Genomic DNA, 22521 nt, shown 5'->3' with positions numbered 1-22521 from the left:
AAAAACATTGCAATCTTATGAGAATAAAACCGCAATGTCACAAGATTTTGATTAGAAACAAAAAAAATCTTTTCTGCGAGAAAAAAGTTGCACTCTTTAAGAAAAGTCACAGCCTTAGGAGAACAAAGCCATATTGTAACAAAAAATGTTTAAACGTTAATGATTGTATGACTTTTGTTTCCTGAGGGGGAAAAAAAGTTGTACTTTTCCAGGTAAAGTTGTAGTCGAACAAGAACAAAGCAGTATTGTTAAAAAAAAAAAGTTGCACGGTAAAACCTCATACTTTTTGAGAAATAAAACTGCAATATAAGAAGTAAAAAAAGACGCAAGGCTATTTTTCAAGAAAAAAAAGACCACATTTTGCCCAAAAAAAGTCTCTCAATGTCATGAGAAAGTTGTAACATTATAAGAATAATGTTACACTTCCATCCATTCATCCATTTTCTCTGCCGCTTCTCCTCATTAGGGTCGTGGGGGTATGCTGGAGCCTATCCCAGCTGACTTCGGGCGACAGGCGGGGTACACCCTGGACTGGTCGCCGGCCAATCACAGCAATGTTGCACTTTTCAAGAAAAAAGTTCCATGATTATGAGAAAACGTTTTACGTTTCAATATTAACTTGCAGTCTTACGATAAAGCCATTTTGTTGAAAAAAAAAAAGTTGTAAGATTATGAGAAAACATCTTACTCTTTGAAAAATACAGCTGCGATGTCAGAACTAAAAGATTCAAGGCTACTTTTTAAGAAACAAGTTGTAATTTTGCCAGAAGAAAGTTGGATTTTTCAAGAAAAAAAAAAACTGGCATCAATCTCATGAAAAAAAAGGTTAATTATGAAGATTAAGTCTAATTTTAAAGGGAAAAAAAATGAACTCTTGCAAGATTAATGTCATGTTTTTGCACAAGTTAGGAATCTTGGGTATTATTGGGTCGACCTGCATCTACAAGCACACGGTGACGTCAAAGGTTAAGTTGCCTTTATTACTGTAACCATGACAACACTGACTTTCCTGGACGTCCTTCAACTTAGACAACATTTCAAGGTGGGCGGCGTTGACGACTGAAGTCTGCGAGTCATGTTGCCGTGCATTTATTCCATCTGCAGGAGTCATCCCTCACCGCTCTTAGGTCCTGTCATACATTCTTTATGATGCTCTGATAAACCGCAGCACCGGATTGGTCAGAAATTGGAGAAAGGGGGAAGAGAGGCGGGGGTGGTGGGAAGGAGACAAATACTACCGATATATCACAGGAGGCGGGGACAGATTTGAGACAGACCTGTTTGCTGCCATGCTGACCGATAAGCAATCTGCCTCTGTGAGACAGCGTGAATTGAGGACAAGATGGGAATCCATTCTGGGGACGTCATGTTTCAGCTTCATGTTTGGACACAGCATCAGTCATGAAGAGACAGAGAAAGGTCTCAGTGGACCTTTTTGTTGACGTCCTCATCCCCACTTCCCGTGTGTGCAGCTGCAGCCTTGGCTGGTGATGGCAGCTGTATGCTAATGCCCCCTTCTGAGTCAGCAGCCGTGTCCATCTCGGCTTGCTAGGCTACATTTGGCTTGAATTGGAGCAACAGCATGAATCATAATGGATGAAGCCATGTCCAAGAAGCCATGACTGTAGGACAATCATGGAATCATGAAGATATTTGACAGGAAAAATGTTTTTTCAATCAGTTTTTGGACTAAAATTAGTCTTATGTTTTGACTAGTGTTTCTGCTGTAGGGAACAGGTGTCAAACCTAAGGCCAAGGGGCCAGATATGGTCCGCCACTTTATTTTATGTGGCCTACCAAAGCCTGGGGATAATAATTTGTGTCAATCAAGCACTTCACCTTTTTTTCTTCTGAATGTATTTATTATTTCATTTTGCGTGCAGTTCTTCTAAACGTTAATATTATCTGATCTTGCAACAAGATATGTATCCGCCACGCAGGCGAGGGTGACTGGATCTCCACCTCCTTAGCGCCATGCAATGCAGGTCTGAAAGATGTAAAAACCCCTTCACAACAAATCCCTGACCAGCGACCGAGAAGAAGGCAGAGCCTGGACACACTCCTCTCCATGGCCGATCAACCCGCACCTCGCCTTCCTTGTGAAACACTCATCGGTAGAACAAAGTGTGGCGCAAGGGCCATCTGTGGAACGTGGCTCAAAGTGGGAAAATGGAGCGAAAAGTCAATGTAACTACAAAAGCTAAAATGTTGATATTAATAACAAATAAAACACAAATATTTGTCATTAAATACATGTATATATATTTTTTTAATTATATATATATTTTTTTAATTATAAATATCAAAACACAGTTGGACAGCCCTGATGTTAATGGACAAAGACAAGTAGATAAGACAAAAACTGTGAGCTGCCATTCTTCAACTACAAGCTGGAACTATTAACTATGCTGACACCCATGCTGAAAAGCCAGCAATTCAAGGTATGCTGCAAATGTTTGACAGTATGAATTGCCCGTTAAGAAATCCGTCACATAGGCCAACTCCACAACTTTACAGAGTGAAAGATGACATATTAAAGGACACATTCTCATGTTCCACATGGCAGGTTAGACTTATGGGTTTGGTTTTCCTTTGTTCGCTGAAAGTTCATGTTTATTGTGCTCTTATTTTGGTATATCCATTTCCTGTTTTGCACAAGTTTGAATTCTCTTGACCTGGTTTCTGAGGCAGCTACTGGCCTCAGCTGTTCCTTGTTAGCAATCAGCAGGCTTCTTGAGCACAACATTGTCACTGGGACAATGCTGGATCATTACGTTTGCGTGGGATAATTGGCAGTGATTTCAATGGTGAGTTTATGCCATTCTGTAATTCTGCATTGCTTTGGACTTTTGTATTTTTAGATCCTTGGTGAGCCGTGCCACTCTACTCAGTTTGTTGACCCGCTGGTGTAGAGGATCTTTGGTAAGCGTTTTTTTGCAGTAGGTCCGTAAAACAGCAGAGGGCTCTTGTCCTATTGAGGCTCTTTGACTAGTGTTTTTTGCAGTACATCCTTAAAAACAGTATAGCGCTCTTGTCATACAAAGGAGCTTTGATTAGGATTTGTACAGTGGATCCCAAAAAACAGCAGAGCGCTTCTGTGACATAGATTTATCTTTGACAAGTGTTCTTATAGTAAGTCTTGACAAACAGCAGTGCATTAACTTGAAGTAACTTTTAGTGTATAGTCCCAACAATTAAACAACGTCGGTCTTTAATGAACTGGCTTCATTTATATGGCTGTAGATGTAGAAAAACACTGATATGTAAATGCAGACAGATGCTAGTATGAAAATAACAAGTGCTAATTAAAGCAGGAATCATCTCCTGACTAGTAAATGGGGAGGAGGACAGATCTATTTTTTTTTTCCAAAGGCTCTGAGACATTAGGGAACCTAACAGCGGCATGTCAATCAGGAGGATTGAGATGATAATTTCCTCATTATCTCATGCAGGAAAAGTAGCACCACTTGCCTGTTTTGCAGATTACACAATATAATCCTGATTCTAGGCAAAAAAATGGTCCTGTATTGTTTTTGTTTTGATGTGCGGATAAACCGATTAGTTTAGTATAACAGCATAATTAACGATTTTGACCAGGCTAATCTACAAATCATTACAAGTGGATTTATTTGGTCATGAGCAATGCTGTGCTTGATTTGCATCTCATGGATAATAATGCAGCGCTAATGATGAATTTGTGTTTGCAATGGAATCCATTTGGTGTTGGAAAACATTTTTTGTTAGGAAATGTGTAAAATGTGTGTTGGAATTCATGTTTCTTCAATGAACCGCAATCGCCCAGTGTTGGCATGGAGTATGACAGCGGTAAAGTCACAGGTTCTGACTTTTGTTGACAGGAGTGTCCCAACTGATAAGTTCCGGTTTCAAACTTTTCTAGATGAAAATTGGGAGTTGACAGCAGTGTAATATCTGATTAGGGTCAGGTTCAGACCTTTCTGGACGAAGATTGCGAGTTGACAGGAGTTTACCACCTGACTATTTCAGATTCAGCACTTTCTAGACCAAATTTTGGAGTTGAGTAGGGGTGTCCCGAGTATTGGATGATATTGGCCTGCATCTAAAATCACTGATATTGGCACTCCGATACACGCAGTTGAGTCCAGACTTCGCCCCAGCATGTCCATCCTGCAGCGGCTGAAGAGAGCCCATGTGATCACAACAACAGCGTGTGTTAATGTTAATGTGTTAAGCATGGAGGGATGTCGGCCGTGTGTATTTTTCCGTTAAAGTCTGAAAAAGATGTTGCAGTTGACTGCAAAACTTGGCATGCACAAGTTTCTTGTGGTGGCACAGAACCGGGGAAGTTTAATCCGACCAAACTCATTGTGCATTTGAAGCAAAACTCTCGGGACGACAATAAGTCATGGATTGTAATATAAAAGATGACTAGCCCCTGTCGGTGAGTGAGTGAAGTCGGGTTTATCCGCTTACTTGAGCACCTCGAACCTTATATTATGGCTAGCCGCCACTACATTGTGGATAAATCTATAACCCAGATACTGAAAGTAAATGGGTCCGTTTTTCTCATACCCACTGTTGGTGATTATTGTTCTCTGTTTGAGTAATATCACTTGATCAAGCTTTTTGTAACATTCCACAATACGATTTATGCAGATATCGGATTTATATTGGTGTCTGCCGATATTTAAGGCTGCAATAGCGATATCGGATCGAAAGTGAAAAAGTTGTATCCCTATTGACAGGAGTGTTCCTGCTGATTAGCCGCAGATTCTGACCTTTCGAGGTGGTTCTGGTGTGTTTCGATTCCTCTCTCCTCAAGCTGGCCAAGATTAACCGAAGCCCAGTGTCTGTTGTCATGGTGTCAGGAAACAGGAAAGTAAGTCTTTGACTAGTTTGGTGCTAACAGACCCTGCATGCAACATGAGAACCAGCTCAGGCTCTGAGAGGTCATAGGTAGCGTCTGGTGCGGAGCTCGCTGGGTGTGGCTCTAGGCTCTGAGCACACAATCTGCCAACGTTGTCCTTACCAGTGACGTTATACGCCTGCAGCCTTTTAGACCACCGGTTTAGGCGCAGTGGATTGTGACCCAAGCCGGTTGTAGCCAGTCAGACTGTGCTTCAGTCTCCCAGCAAGGAGCATTTTTGCTCAGTTGGAGTCAGTGCCTTCCACGCAAATGCCACTGGGCGCTCAGTCCCTTGGTAAAGGTGAGACAGGACATCGCCGACTATAGTGTTGGAGGCGTCACAGGTTACCAATATCGGACACTGTAGGTGAATGTCGGTGGGGGGGAGGTGAGTTGGGACTCAAGCTAGCGGACAGCAGCAGAGCACTCAGGTGTCCAGGCCCAGGGTGTATCCTGCTTAAGCAGAGCACGGCGTGGTGCGGTGGTGTAGTTGGGAAGGAAGAGCAGGTAGAAGGCAATCATTACCAGGATTTATGAAAGCTGCGCAAGACAGTTGTACTCAGGCAGGAGCGGTATCCACATTTGAGTGGAGTGGGCTCAAATCAGCTATGGTCACATGGATGCAAAGATGCGCTTGTCGCCATTCATGGTAAGGTTTTGGTGGGCAAGCACTTGAAGCACCTTGGAGAAGTGATGATCCATGACAGCCCATGCGTTGTGCACCACGATGTCCTCTAGGTATACAACTACACCTGGGATGCTTGATGGCATGTGGATCTATAGGAAAAACCCCCCTGTGAGTCACAAAGGCAGTGAGGTTGCGGCTGATGGGTGCAGAGAAACCTGCAGGTGGCCTTGGCAGAGGTCCACCTTGGAGAAGACCATAGAGCTGTGGCTTGTGTTGTGGATAGTGGGTATTTTTCTGGGATCACCACTCGTTTCCCTGTCGGAGGTTGACACATGGGCACATTTATCTTTCTCGGCACCACCCAGTTGGAAGTCCAGGGCGAGGCGTTGATTTCTTCCATAACGTCAGCATCCAGCAGCTTCTGAAGCTCAGTCGTAATGTCAAGGTGAGGGGCAGTTGGCACAGAGGTTGAATAATTGAGGACATGGCCAGGTCAATGAGCGGTTGGTGGTTTAAGGCGGTGAGGTGGCCCAGATTAGCGAAGAGCGATGGCCAACGGTGCCGCCAAGGCGGGGGGGGGCGGTTACAGTCAGCACAAGTCAAAGCCTAGCATGTTAACAATGTGGTGAGACACTTAAAGGTGAACGCTTGGAGGGCTCTAGAGCCATAGTGCACAGAGAAGGTCGCGGTGCCAACCATTCCAAGTTTAGTGTCCAGGCAGCATTGAGTCCAGCAGCAGCGGCAAGCGCACACAGTCTAGCTCCACAGCACACCACTGACGTAGTGGTGGACCGACTCAACCACTTTCAGTCAGCGCTGGCGGAAGATAATTCACCAAACGATGATGCTCTGTGAAGCAGCAAATTGTCCAGCCAGCAAGGTGACACAAGCCGCATACCTCTGCGCCGCATACCTCTGCGCCGCATACCTCTGTATGGAAGATGCGCTGTCCCTCGTAGTCCAGGCTGTGAATCATCACGGCACCTAACTGAGCATTGCTAACATTTGTTAGCTGCTGTAAACGTCTCAAATGATCTATGCTAGTAGGACCACAGGATCGATGGCTCGCCAGGCAGAGCGGGGAACGATGAGAAGGCCAACACCGTCCTCGTCGGCAATGATATGTCCAAGAACGCACTGACAACGACTGAGTGCTTACACAACTTTATTTACATTATCTGAAGCAATTACACACACGCGCTAGATAACGCTTTGTGGCATGTCACAATGTTGTGACTCTGCAACCCCACAGCATACGACCGTATGCTACAATTGGATGTACATCCATTTTTCATCAGGCCTGACACCCTGCAGTGGTTTTTGCATGTAAGGCATGGCTGAGCCCGGGTGCTTCATCCATTAGTCATGAGGCATCTAAATATAAACAGCGTAAATTTTGAATGTTTTTTTTTTTTTTTTTTTTCAGAGCGGTTTTGGGAGTTCGGATTGTGGAAGCATTTCATCTCATTACACAGTGAAGGCAGCCATGTTTTAAAGGGTCATACGACGATAATGCTGCTTTTTATGTATATTTGTATGCTGCCCCGTAGGTTATTTAACCTCTAATAAATCCCATTGGTGTCATTAATACATGTGTAATTAATAGACACATATTAAGGTTCGAAAATGCAATTAGTGTTAGCCCGCAGTGCTCTCGCCACATTATATTATCTTAACAATTAAGTCATATGAAATAATTATCTGTTTCGCTGTCGGCTGGGGCGCTCCATTATTGAATTAAAACCATCTGAGCGTGCTTTAATTCTGCCTCTTCTGCAGCCGTGAACATGACAGTCAAAGACAAACCCCAAAGACTTCCTGTCCTCCGGCAAACAAGCGCACCCCGCGCCTTGGCGACGAAACAAATAACGACGTAACGTCTTGTTGCATACAAGGACCTGATAATGTGTCATTGCTATAAAAAAAAGAGGCACGTCTTCTGCTTTTTTTTTAACCAGTAAGCTAAAGTTATTAAGACTTTTCTTACTACATTTTGTTTGCTATACAGTTAATTCAATAGCAGCACTGTTGAAGGTCAACAACATGAAGACGACATATGAGGTATCCTCCCTTGTTGGGTCACAAACATAAGAGGCCATGTGTGATGGCCTTCACTTGGCAGTACCCCTCAGAGACCACTGCCACTACTGCTACACTACCTTACTGCACACTAAAATCAATAACATGCTCGGAACCCCCAGAGAACAGAAAGGGGAGGGGTTGCTATATGTTTACTGCAAGGCAATGGAAACAAAATCCATCATGTATTGTTCCAGCTGTCCTCTTCAACTCTTGTTTGTTTCCAATTGCTGCAGTAAAGAACAATTAACCACTGTGGTCAATATACATTAATAGAGCACGCAAATACAGTACATAGAAACAAATACAAAATAATGAATCATAAATACAGTAGCTTTTCCATTGTTTTGGAGTGCAATTGTAATTCAATAGAACACACGTTACAATACAGTACAATTTCACAATCTCAACTCATTTTCCATGTATCTCCAAGGTTCGTTATGTACTGTAGTTTTCTTAAGATGAAACACAAAGACTACTGTTTTGTGTTATACATGTATAAACGGGGTGCACACACTTTTTCAGCATGCAAGTTACAAGTCGACATGATCTAGCTCTTATAATAAAATATATAAAAATATACAGTATATAAAATCTAACCAGCAAACTTTGAAACTACTATACTAAATACTAATGATTAGTATTTCACATTCACAGTTTCAAAGTTTTCAAAGATAATCAAAGTAGTTCATATCATTCAACAAGTCACAATTTAGTTCAATATGGCAAATATAATTACACATACATAATTCCTCAGTAGTTGTGTACATAACCTGGTGATATGTCAGTCAAAATAGCTACGTAGAGTTCATTATACATGCAGTTAGCATCAAACATTACTGATATATATAAGAACTGGTAATGTTTATGCAGAAGACAATGCAGCAGAAGTCAAGGCAACATATTAAAAAGGTTTCAGCAATGGGCACATTTTCCAGTAATCATGAAATAATAGTTAAACAGTTGGAAGTGTAAAAAAAACACCCATTTCTATAGTGGAGTTCAGGACGCGAAGCAAAGCCATCACACAATTCACTTTTTCTACATAACTAGCCGCTAAAAAAAGAATGGATAACTTTTGTTAGAAATGTAGGCGTCTTACCGCTGAGTTTGTTTATCCGTAATCAGAATAATAAAGATGAAAGCTGAGGCGTCTGTTCTCCACTTAAGCTTTGCCGCGGGGGAGCACCAGGAAATCAGGAGGGGAGCTTGATGTCAGCTTACTGATGTCATGTGACATCTACAAAGTGACGTTTATGCGATCCACCCACACCACCTTTATGATCGACTGGTAGCTCGTCATTGAAATGATGGGCACCCTGATTTGATTAGTTGTAGGCTCAGACCTTTCTAGATACATTTTGGGAGTTGACAGGGGTGTAATATCTCATTAGTCGCAGATACAGGCCTTTACCAAGTTTTGGGAGTTAATAGGAATGCACTTGCTGATTAGTGGTAGGTTCTGATCTTTGTAGGCCAAATTTGAGAGATTACCAATGGATTAGTCACAGGTTTCAACCTATCTAGACCAGGTTTGGGATTTGAAAGGCGTGTACCTGCTGACTAGTTGTTACAGGCATCCAAATGTCTTGTCAATGCAAATTCACTGAATGACCTTATGTGAGCTCATTGTTTCCTAATCGAGCTGATGCCATCCAAATCCATCCCATTGGAGCTTTTGCTCCAAGTTTGTTAGCTAGGAGTGCTAGCATGGAGTTTGTGTGTGCGGCGGAAGACGAGAAGAGTCGGGGCTGGGCGGGGGTGGATTGGTGGATTGAAACGTAAGGAGCTGCCGCGGAGGCGCCACTGTGATCTGAGGAGTACCATGGAGACGCCTGTCATGCGGGGAGGGGGGGGTCTCTGTGATGTTGTCTACTGAGACGTCTTCTGATGGGATGAAAATGCATACCTTCATGCACTACCTTGTTTGTGCGTATTTTTGATTTTTAATTCACACAAAGAAGCGTTGAGCTGCAGGTTCAAAGACGTTACACCCAATTAGGATGGAAACATTCCTGACAAAGGAATCTCAGTGCATTGCGTATAATTCAAATTTCTATTTTAGCGAATTGTAATGGAAGTATGTGACATACTTAGCAATTAACAGTCCCACAGTATGTTAACATTTTATGAGCTGCACAGTGGCAACCTCCAGCCACGAGATTTATTACTGTTGTGATTTTTCTGTTTAGTTATATTTTATTATTTTAGAGCTTCTTGGTTTTAAAAGAGAAAAAGCAAACCCACGAGATGAGTTGCTCACTTTAGAGTGTAAAAACACACGATACTTTTTTTTGAAAGTTTACTTTCCTGATTAGAAATTCCTGCGACACCAACCCTGCGTTACATACGCCACACTTTATTTAGGACAGGCTCTCCCTGTAGCTACTAAATATTGAAACAGCCGGTGATGGCATATTTATGAAAGCGCTGTACTGACTCCTGTTTTGATTGTATCACAAGATAACATCTGAAAGCCCAGTATGGCTGCCGGTACTTTTTTTTTTTTTTATTGCGTCACACTTTTTTGTGTTGAACGCATCACCTTCCTGGACTGCAATGAAAAAAACAGAAGCACTATGAAATCTCGGTTAATTCTGGGTCTTTAGTTGGTGGCTGTCCCTGTCGGGATGTGCAGGGTCCGTAGCCGGCCAGAAGAATTAGCCATGAGCAAGCTTGGCGAGAAAAGATGCGCATTGCTTCAGTAGAGCATGAGCGGTTCTCAGCATAAGCCTGTCTTGCTTGTGTTTGTGCGGCCCAAGTATGGGGGAAATGCACTCCTCTTGATCCAAGCGAAAGCAGGCAAACAGTGATTCTATCCAATCGCAATGTGCTGGGGAAAAAGGGAAGACGGTTTGGAGAAAAATGGCTTGTCATTGGGATACTACACAATAACACATTTTAACCCTTGACCTTTTGGGCTTTGGAAGCTCAGTATCACCCCTTAGTCATAGATACTGTATATTATAATAAAAGTGAAAAATAATAAAAAATACAAGTATTACCTGCCCATGGTGTAAGACGCATGGGTTGTCGGCCAGAGATTAGAACCATTTCCCAAATGTATCAGCTTTATAGCTATTCATTTGCTTATATAGTATTTCTCTTAACTCCACTGGAAAGTTTCCAAATTCCACTAGCTAGGCCAGTCAAGACACAATTCAAATGATGCATCCGAAACTCCAAAGTAAAGAAGCGTCAAAATCCAGAGACAAGTTCATCACTCTTTAGTTGATGTAAAAGTACGCTATCCACAAATAAACTAGCAAAACACGGCCTGGTAGACCCATATGTCGAAAGGTGACGTTAAAAAAATAATAATATTTTTAAAAATGTCAGCCACTCGTCTGCATGTGTCAAAAACGTGTTTACAGGCCCCGCGGTCATGTTCACGCACTTGTCTGAGCATTTCTGGAAAAAGAAAGAAATGATACGATGAGAGCGAGGACTCAAGCAGTGGATGGAATGAAAGAAAAGAAGGTAAGGGGAAGGGATGGGGGGGGAAGTAAACAAGGGAACAAAACAAAGAGAGCGGAAAAATGAAAGCTGGTGGGAGGCCGAAAAAGAAGCAGGGAACTACTAGAATGATCATGGTTATGCAACGACCCATTAAATTATGAATTTACCAAGGTTGTGTTTGCGTTCATGCCTACTGCTGTGTGTTACAGATTTCATGCCCCTTTTTTTTCCCGCTTTACACTGTCAAGACCCATGTCCCAATAGGTTGTACAACGGAGAAATGCCGAAAAAATATGCCTCTAAAATTGTGTAATACCTGGGAATGACCTCCAGGGACACGCACCAAAGGATTAGCTGAACTTGTTTGACTTTTATTTGCCTTTTTGTGGCCTTTCTGGCCAGCATGAATTGTGAGAGTATAACATTCTACAATTTGGAATTTCACCAAAATTCATACGGTACGGGATGGTTTATTTGTTTCTGACACGCTTAAGTTACATCAAAGAACATCACGTGGTTACATCGGCACAATTCAACATTCCGAAAAGGTGTAGGAAGAAACGGCTTATTTAATCCTATCCCTCACACCATTTCTTTTACATGTTGACACATACAATATTTTGTTTGCTTGCATTTTGTCATTCAAATTTTGTTCACTTCCTGTATGCAAAGAAAGGAAGCTCTTGGAAAAAAAAATCAAATAGAAGTTAAAAACGTAAATGAAATCATTGAAAGGAAGAAATAAAAATGTTAAAAATAAGTATGAATAGAAAATAGGAAAAAAATACTGGTAAGCTACAATAAGTGGGGAAGACAAAAAACAAATACAGAGTAAAAATTCTAACTGAATTGCACAATTCCTGAGTAATTTCTGTGTGTAGATTTAAGTAATAACTTCACATCACCTACAATGAATGAAAAGTATTGGTTAATACTGTTGAATTTGGTATACTCTGTTATCGTAGAGTTGTTGTTGTTGGTGACTTCAAGCTGCATCAAGTCTTTGAGTTGTCTGTTATTACCTTGTAGTCGAGATGATGTGTTCTTCAATATTTGTCCAGTTGTTTGATGTCTTACCAGTACTTTCGCTTCCTTCAACCCGCCATTTACCTTGTAGATTTTACAGCTGCCGCTCCAAGTTCCTTGAATTTTCCCCTGCTTCCTTAAGCTGCCTACTTTCTTAGCGATGTCGGCATTGGGCTTTGTCAAATTCTCATTGGTGTACACATTTGATCCTTTCATCTTTTCATCTTGTTGGTGAACTTTATAATGACAGGCGTGGCGTTACAGTATTCCCGCCAGACATTAGAATGCATATATCAGTGTTGTCGACCTCCACGTCCACCCCATTTGATTGCAGGAAGTTGACCACCTGTTGCTTTGTTGAAGAAACATCTTGTTACCCTCCCTGGCATAAATCCAGCATGTAATGTGGAGCCCAGTCACAATCGCATTGTTCATGCGCATGTACTGCTCCAAATCATCAATCTTGCATATTTGTGATGTAATACGATAATTTTCATCAGTTTGCTTCTTGAAAGCATCCACTTTCTCTTCCAGACCGACCAAGTGATGCAGTATCAGTTTTTATTTCTGTACTGTCTTTTGTTATTTTATTTTGTTCAACCTGTCTCCAATGTCATTCAACTTCATTATTACTTCTATGAGCCTGCCTGCTTCCCAGCTTTTTTTGCACATCCTCATCCTCTGGATTTGAGGTGACAGGAGCCCCTTTTTCTGCCCATTTTGTTTGTGGTCAATAACTTTGAAGTTCGGACGGTTATCGTGCCTTGCTTGCAATCATTGGCATCGTAACTGTTTTATTTTCAAGCCATTGGTGTCGGCAAACAGATCTGGAATTATGGTTGAGATCTGTGTTCCACAAAAGTGCCAAAATCGTCAAACGTTTTAATAGAGCTCTGTAGAGTCCGTCCTCACAGGGAGTGACGACAAAAAAAAATTCTTAAGCAAAACTTTGGAATTCAAACTGCTGTCACACGAAACGACGGCATACTTTCCGATACCTCAGTTGATGGTTATTTTGCTTTACGACCATACAGTGGAAGTTATGTTTTTAACAGTAAGACACTCACCATTTGTAATCAAAATTAAAATAGATGCCCATCTCTATTTTACATTAATCTGAGATTCTATTCATCCATTTTTTTTATTTCATTCCTTTTTATTAATTCTATTTAATAACCGCCAGCACCACCAAGAGGACCCCACGGGCCGTAACAGTATCCCATTTATTAAAAAAAAAAAAAAAAAAATTGGTTTTGTTGTACTACCATGATCCATATCAAGCACTTTTTTGTGTGAGGAAAAAGCACTTCATCTATTTTGCAGAATTGGTATTCTTATGAAGGTGAAATGCTCACCTTCTGCATATCGACAGCACCTTTGCAAAAAGCGTTGTCACTTGAGGGGGTCAGAGGGGGAAGTCGAATTGGTTGGCAGTGTTAATCCTGCTAAAACAAGCTACAATCCAAGATAAATCAAACAGAAGCCACATTGATTGCCGGTGCTGGATCACCATGTCCACACATAGTGTGTTCGACACAGAGGGAAAGAAAGCATTGGATTTGAGCAAAGTTTCCCTCTGGGAGGGGAAAATGCAGCGTTAGCACCACCAATTTGTCTTCACTTTCAGTCATAGGTTGCATGTTGTGTTGCGTTGCAATTTAATTTCTCACATTTTATACAAATGAATAACCTCTGGCAAATTTCACCTACGTAATCAACACAGACAAAATGGCTTGAAAATCAAGAATTGAAAATGTCCCTACAGGATCTCCTAAGGAGTTTAGCAAAAATGTGAATAAGTGAGAAGCAAATCCTTTTTATTGATAGTTTACAACCTTTTATTTTTAAACCACCATCGAGCAGCTCCAATGTCCTCTCAGATACTCATAAACAGATATCACAGCTCCTGGAAGCATTGTCATGAGCTATTTTTGGTCCCATTGGGCCAAATTGGTAGCCAGGACCAAATAATGCCAAATAATCACCAGCAGGGAAAGCTACCTCTTACACTGGTGTGTGTGTGTGTGTGTGTGTGTGTGTGTCAGCTCTAGGGGTCATTATATTCCCCTGCAAAGTTAATCTCGCACCAATTAGTTCCAGCCCAGGAGGTACCACCAGGCGCTCTGCTGTGAAATGCTGTGGCTTCCTTGGGGAGCTTTACTTCCAGACACCGAAATGCGACCTAGCTACCTTCTCGAAGCCTCTAAGGTGTCGAGTATCGACCGGGATTGGGATGGCGGTGGTGGGGGGGCGACATTGTATTCTATTTCGACCCTGCAAATTACTTCCGGCGATATTACGGGGGGTGGTTACATGATCGCACCAATCGGGGTGCTGATATAACACCAGGCTTTTTCCTCATCAATGATTTGAGTGAAGTGCACTTTATGGAAAATGCCATGGAGATTAATAGTATAAACTCTAATATCTATAATATGGATAATGGAATAATCTGCTCCAGAGTCAAGCTGTCAACATCATGCAATCAGTAATAACTAGAGCTGTCAATCGATTAAAATATTTAATCGCATTTTGTCCATACTTAACTCAATTAATCACTCTTAATCGCAGATAGAAATGCATTTTTATCAAATTTCATTTCGAGTAATTTAGAAAGGTCAAGGACGAAATGGTCATATTAAAGACCTGATTATCCTTGAACCTAAGTAAAACTAAAATAATTCTATTGGGAAATGGCAGAAAGGACACGTACGACCAAATACAAATAGACGGGGTGGACATTGAAAGAGTGAATGAAAATACATGTCTGGGGATCATAATAGATGAAAAAATTAGCTGGAAATATCATATCAGAAATGTACAAAAGGTGGCGAGAAATACTTCAATATTGAACAAAGCAAAATTTGTTCTTTTGATTAAAAAATCACTCCACACTCTTTGCTGTTCTTTGGTATTATGGTATTACCAACTCAAACAATGCACCGAGATGAGCAAATTCAAAAAACACAAGCAGTTGATGTTTGCTAAATACAAGGAAGAAGAGTCTTTGACTTGCTTTCTTATTTAGTATTTATTATTATATTTATTCTGTCATGCTTTTTTTTTATTTAGGATTATTATTACACTGATTATATGGAATATTATTTGGAATACAGAAAGTGAATAAAATTATACTGCACAAGATGTGGAACGGATGGGGGGTAGGATTAAATGAGCTTTGCTTCTCCCTACTCCTTTTGGACATGTGGAACTGTGAAATGATTCATGAGATGTTTTCCATTGTAACCTGCGTGCATGTTCAAATAAAATTAAACCAAACCAACCATGTAAAGGGATATCAGTTTTGGAAATATTAATAAAAATTGTATTCAAAAAATAATATACATTTAGAAATGCCCCAGTTTTTGCATGTTTAATGCGAGCTATACTGTATTTTTCCCCTTTTTCTTTCATATTTGGTCCCAAATGCTGATGCTATGTGGGAATGCATAAAGGTACAATTTGCTGACCTTATTGAGCGCTAATGTGCATTATTTGTGGTACACAACCTCTCCGAAAAACAATTCTAGGCTCGTACTGGTGGATGGTGGCTCTGTATTCATTTCATGCTTTAAATTTGATCTTGTTCCTGTCAGTTTTACACAATACATAACAAATAAGATTAATTAGATCGCTATAATGTATGCATATGTTACAAATTTGTTGATGACTAGCTAGTGCGCTGCTAATGCTAGCGCTGCATAGCGAGAACCGCCACTACCCTCAGCTCTGTTGCCCCTCAAGTGACGCCATCAACAGTTGACTGTACACACACACTGTATGTTTTTTTTGGCACTATTTTGTGCTCTATAGCTGATGTAATGTGAATGACTACTGTGTTGGATCAATAAAGTTCTGATCTTAGTCATCTGAGAAGATAAAACACATTGTTTTTGGTGCCTAACTGTTTCCCAAGTATATTAGTGCGTGTGTGAATGTATAAACGAGAGGCATTAACTTCAGTTTCTTTGTGGAAAGGCGCTTTTTGGAAAATAAGTACATGTACTTGTCTTCACTTACAGCGCAGCCTTGCCACATCCAATATGGCGGCGATGTTGACGCACGGCTCAGAGCGTGATGCGGCGTCTCCGTATATGGTTTTGATTTCTATGGAGCTGGTAAGTTTCTCTTGAACTCTGGCGTTAACTGCTTGCTAAATAAAGTGTTACTTCAGCACAGTATTAACTACAGTACATGATACTGCAAGTTCAGCAATGTTGCAAATTTGCAACCTTGGCGCTAAAAGCGCTATCGGCCCGATAATAATCGGTGGCCGATATTATCCGATAAACCTAGTATTTACATTATGACAGAATTTTAAACACACATGATTTTTCTCCAAAAAGATTCCATTTCAACTTTATTTTGTTGTGGGTAGATTTAAAAGTTAATGTACTGTAAGTTGTTCAAAAATGTTAACATTTTGGAATTTTACCATTAAAATTAAAGCGCGACTGTAAAAGATGGCCATTATAGCACATTTACGTTCTCTTGCATCAAACAATGAATTACTTGCCATAAGCAGACTGTCGTGGACAAATCACTAGCAGTAAATATTACACTGGGAGTATTGAACAACAAGAAGGAAGACATTTGAAAACCTTTAGAGTTGGACTTATGAAAAGCTCTTGTTGGTGTCAGTTTAGGTTTAGCCTTGGGGGCCCAAGGTGATGTTTAAAATTTTGTTTTTTTCCCCCCCATGGGGCCAAGAATTCCTGGCGGCGCCCCTGGTCAGATGGGTTCCCGCTACGGGCAGGATACTGGCGCACCATGATGCTCAGATTAAGTGGATCAAACCAAACTGAATAGGGAGGAGCGTGCGTTCACTGCTGGGCCCCAGCCGTTAGGATAATTACAAGTTAAAATGGTAAATTGCAACAGAAATTGCTTAAAAATTAAATTTCATTCTTAATATTCTCCAATATAGACTATATGGCAGCCCAAGCATCTCAAACATGTTATTTCACTACAGAAATGATTAATAAAAGCAAGTCAATTGTGAGTCAATAGTAGTTGGTTTAGCCTTGACTGCTAGTTCAGTGTCGATGGTGGGGAATGATGATTAAATGTGATTAGAGTGTGGCAACAAAATATGGAAAAGAGAAAGTCAGAGCCATCAGCTGCACAATTTTTAGAAAGAAGAGGAGAAACGAGTCAAAGAGAAAGTTGTGCAGCAATATCATCACTTATACCATATTATGGAATGCATGTGATAAAATACCCCCCGTATGGCATTTCTTTGTATTTTATTGTCCAGTTAACGAGAATAATAAATGTTTCTGCAAACATAATATCAGCGACATGCTGACAAACTGAAACTGGCGGGCGCCATGATCCAAATCTATGCACTCGCTGAGTGCACTCAGATGGTAGGCAGGATTTGTGCATTAAGCCAAGAAGAGACACTCACGGCAGCCTTACCTTAGGTTTCTGCCCTGTATTTGATCAGGAAATGTGCAAATTCAGCGACTTTTACTGAAGAAAATGCTAAAAAGGTTTGGTATACAGAACATACATTTATAACAATATTAATGTTTATTTTATTGTCATTATTTGTTTATTTTTCATCATGCCTCCCTGAGTGCATATAAAAACGTGTGGGGAATATTCACGTAACTTCATATGCCAGGGTGACCATATTTGGATTACAATAGTAATGATATACTCAAATGATACTCCAAGTTTACTAAAAGATGCCCTTATAATTTCAATACATGTGACGTATACTTGCTTCCTTTGTGTGGATATTGCCTCAGTTTTCAAACACTGTCTTGGTTTTCGTACAGTATTGAACTTAACACACTAGTCCGTTTCCTGTACTGTATCATTCAGCAAAATTTGTGTCCAACCAAAGCACCTTATGCGTTGCTGACTCACTGTCATTGTGAGTGCATTTTTTATTGTGTGCAATTGCCAAATAATAAACCATGGGGCCAAAGAAAGTTGCCAGTGCCAGTACTTTGATTAAAAAAGCTGAGGAACACTACTGAATTCAGTCTTGCCAGGATGTACTAGATATCCACATCAGCAATATGTTCCAGCCATTTGTTTATAATTATTTTGCATTGCTTTCTGCATGTAAAACTACAATTACTTTCTATAAAATGTAATTTTGTAGATTAACTGGATTTACATAATTTCTTATGGGGAAAATTAGCCTCAATTTTTGTATGTTTTGCTTTTCGGCTGACATTTTGGAACAAATGAATCATGAAAAACGAATGACACAGGAACCTGAGGTCAAATGCATGTTAAATTTTGTAATGTAACCAATATTTCTGGGAAAAATGTACCCTCTAAAGTTGCAAGAACTTCGGAATTTGAACTGCCATTGTGCATGACTTCCGCAATGTTACAAGACTTCAACTCTGCATATGTTTTGCTTTGTCTTTAACTTTTTGCAGCTTTTTGGCAACACCAATTCAAAAAGCCGCGCACACAGCAGCCTCTCAAGGAGGCCAATGAAAACAAGGACATTTTCGTCACTTTCTAAAAAAAACAAAAAACAGGATGGCCAGGACACGATGTGAAAACAGGACATTTGGTCACCATATCATATGCACACTCCAGTCAAAAGTTTGGAGACACTTTCTCATTCAGTAGTGTGACCAAGTGTGTCCAAACATTTCTCTGGGGCTGTACATGAAGAAGGAACCACATTGTTATGTAGCATAAAAGCACATCCACATAACAGTTTGATCTTTTTTGACATTTTTAACGCATTGGTGTGCCTTTTGATAGGCCTCAAGTTCACAAGACGCATAGAAAAGCTTCATGCTAAGCATCTTGTCATGCAGATAAGAGCATTCCCATCCAGGGGGGATTAAAAAATAAACCCTAATAAATCTCGGGAGATGACAGCACAGTGCTGATAATGATGAGGGAAATGATGACTTCCCTGGTGATGCTGATACAGTCCCAAAATAAGCCCTCCCTCCCTGTGCCCGTCTCTCTAGGGCCAATAAACACACATTATATACAACTTTACTGACAACGCAGTCAGTCCCTCGGCTAATGAGCGTGTTACGTCATCGTTTTGTACCACACAGATAAAACTACAAATTCTGGATGCATCGTCAGACTAAATGAAAAAGACGGCGGATGAAAATTTAAAAAATAGCCATGCTGTGGTTGTGTAAGACGATGGCTCATGTATTCACAATTAAGAAGTTTCTTTTTTGTAAGAGTGCAACATGACCTACTTTATTTTTTTAAAACGTTCCTAAATAATTCACAAGCAGACTTCTGTTTGAACAACGCCAAATGGCAGCGACGAAACGAAGCATGTCTGACGACCTGTGCTGTTTTTTGCCGGTGGCTTCCAATCACACTTTTACGAATGGCGGCACTTATTTAGTGTTGTTGTGACTAATTTTACATTTCAATGCATAATAGTTTGCTTTTATCACTCCGTAATTCTCTTCCATTATGGTTAAGAATGTCTCTGGGGCAAAAGTAGTGGCAAAATGCACTTGTAAGTATAAAAATACCACAGAAAGAAATGAAGAGAGGACTATAGCGCAGACTAATGCATCACAGCATATCATAGCAAAAGCAGACTGATACTGTGCTGTGCTTCACTATACTATACTTTGCATTGCGATATACACTGCTCAAAAAAATTAGAGGAACACTTCGAAAACACATCAGATCTAAACTGGGGGAAAATGATCTTGAATATCTTTCCTGATAATAAGTGGGTGATGTATTAGTAACAAAATGATGCCACATAATTTGATAGAAATGAAAATGATCACCCTATAGAGGGGGGAAATCAAAGACACCCCAAAACTGAAAGTGAAAAAATGATGCAGCACACTGGTCCATTTAGCTAAAATGTCATTGTAGCAACTCAAAATGATTCTCAGTAGTTTGTGTGGCCCCCACGTGCTTGTACGCATGCCTGACAACGTCGGGGCATGCTCCTAATGAGACTACGGATGGTGCCCTGGGGGATCTCCTCCCAGATCTGGACCAGGGCATCACTGTGGTACCTGGACGCATGGAGGAGATTCCAGGAGACAGGTAGTTACTCCAGGAGAGCTGGACAGGCCTGTAGAAGGTCCTTCAACCCTCAGCAGGATCGGTATCTGCTCCTTATCTGCCTCCTTCCCTTGAAAGATATTCAAGAATCATTTTCAGTTATTTACAATAAAATTCAACAAAACACATCTTGACATAAAATCATAAAACTTCATTGCAGTGCCTTTGTGATTTTTTTTTTTTTTTTTGTGGGTATTGAGGACTCTCCACTTTGCTAGAGATCCAATAAAAAGATATGAGAAGAAAGATGGAGAGTGGTAAAAATAAAAGTGGACACTAAGAACTTACCAATAAAAGACAACAACAGTGCTTTGAAAATCCCCATCTGTCAAGTCATTGCTTCCTCGTTGCTGCAAATGCTGTCATTAATTATATTGTGTTTGTCATCCTTTCAAGGTTTTCTTCTATTTTTTTCACTTAGAATCATAATTGGGGCGTCGAAGCGACTTCAAATATTTGTATGGTAATGACTAATGCTAATTTGCTGCATGAGTAAAGGTGGCTATGGCTAACAAGCGCTAGTGTTCTCACAAGGCAAATAATTGAGTGAAACAATCCAGAAGCAGTGATGCTCGGCGTGCTAATACGCAGTCTTTTCCCCAACCAAATACAAAAACCTGCCTTCAGGTAGCTTATGGAGGAAAATATGCACATAACACCAAAAGTTTTTTTTTTTTTTTTTTTTTTTTTCCCGAGAACTTCAAGACTTATTCAGGCGCTTAGCCAGCCTAAGGAAAATCTGACTCCGTACACTTCCTTCAAAGTGTGTTCTTGTTTTTGCTTAGCTCCGCAAACAGAAGAATGAAGCATAAGAACATTTCCTAAATATCTACATGAAGCTCTATGACACACACTGTCCATTCAGACAAATTACTAACAAACTATCAAACGAGAAATCAACCATGGATGAAAAAGGGACTGCAAAATGCTTGTAACAAGAAAAACACATTATGTAGAACATCTACAAAACTAACTGAAGAAACCAGAAAATAAGTAGAAGTAGAAAAAAAATTAATGGCGTGGGTAGGAAAAATTAAACAAAAATAGAAATAACATGAGGGCAACATGGGGCATCCTAAATAGCAGGATCAGACCACCCACAATACTTGATGCAAAAAAAGATGATATGAACAAAGTAGTTGAAAACTTCAATAAATACTTTGACCATAATTGAAGAAAGGATCCGAAATTCCTTGTTAGATGAGGAATGGAACGATACAATAGAACTCGCTTCGATGTTCCTCACTGAAGTGTAACACAAAGACATGTAAAATCAAAACCATCAACCGACTGGAATGGAAATTATAAAAAGGGTTCTTAAAGAGATTGTTAGAACCATTAGCCTACATCAGCAACTTATTTCAAACACGTACATTTCCAAACAAAATTAAAATAGCAAAAATAGTACCCATATACAAAAATGGGGACAAAAAACAATTGATAAACTATAGATCAGTTTCTTTACCTCTGCAGTTTTCCAAAAGTATTAAAAAAATACTCAATAATACGTTAGACAAATGCATCAATAAAAATAAACTACTCGAGGACAGCCAATATGGACACAGAGCTAACATTTCAACTTCAATGACACTAATTGAAATAACTGAGGAAATTACCAAGGCAATAGATTACAAACAGTGCACAGCTGTAGTATTTATGTTGGAGTTTAACTCGGTGAATAAGAGGGTAGTTTTCTTTCGCCTTCGGGTGGGTGGACGGGCCCTGACTGTTTGCACTTATGTGCCAAACAGCAATTCAGAATACCCACCCTTTTTGGAGTCCTTTTTAGAGTATTGGCGAGTGCTTCTTCTGGGAATGCCTTTGTTCTGCTTGGGGACTTCAACGCTCATGTTGGCAGCGACAGTGAGACCGGAAAGGCATGATTGGGAGGAACCCCCTGATCTGAACCAGAGCGGTGTTTTGTTATCGGACTTCTGTGCTCGTCACAGATTTTCCGTAACACCATGCTCCATGTGCATAAGGGTGTCCACATGTGCACCAGGACACCTTGGGCCGCAGTTCGATGATTGACTTTGTGGTCATGTCGTCGGACTTGCGGCCACATACTGTACATGTTTTGGATACTCGGGTGAAGAGAAGGGCGGAGCTGTCAAACGATCATCCCCTGGTGGTGAGTTGGCTCCGATGGTGGGGGAAAATGCCAGTCAGACCTGGCAGGCCCAAACGCATTGTGAGGGTCTTCTGAGATCGTCTGGCAGAGTCTCCTGTCAGTAGGAGTTTCAACTCACACCTCCGGGAGAGCTTCAACCATGTTCCGAGGTAGGCGGCGGGCATTGAGTCAGAGTGGGCCATGTTCCGTGTCTCCATTGTCCCTACTGAGACTTTTTGGCCCATGGACCAACTCCACACTCTTGATAGGGTCCTTGAGGGTACATGGGAG

The 22521-nt window shown here is 40.7% G+C and overlaps 1 protein-coding gene across 8 annotated transcripts in view; it reads left to right on the top strand.

Moving 5' to 3' along the window:
• Window positions 1–22521, top strand: part of LOC129194857 (receptor-type tyrosine-protein phosphatase delta-like) — a 415432-nt gene that overhangs the window by 29109 nt on the left and 363802 nt on the right. For 5 of the 8 annotated variants that reach the window (XM_054800348.1, XM_054800349.1, XM_054800351.1 and 2 more), the window contains exon 1: window positions 16178–16195. The gene's annotated coding sequence lies outside the window, so the exon portion shown is untranslated. Of the gene's footprint in view, window positions 1–2788; window positions 2808–16099; window positions 16196–22521 lie in introns of those variants that run through there. The other 3 variants (XM_054800310.1, XM_054800309.1, XM_054800352.1) reach the window with 3 other exon arrangements.

Source organism: Dunckerocampus dactyliophorus, chromosome 15, assembly GCF_027744805.1.
Source record: "Dunckerocampus dactyliophorus isolate RoL2022-P2 chromosome 15, RoL_Ddac_1.1, whole genome shotgun sequence".
NCBI classification, from domain to species: Eukaryota; Metazoa; Chordata; class Actinopteri; order Syngnathiformes; family Syngnathidae; genus Dunckerocampus; species Dunckerocampus dactyliophorus.
This window is presented reverse-complemented; position numbering and strand designations above follow the sequence as displayed.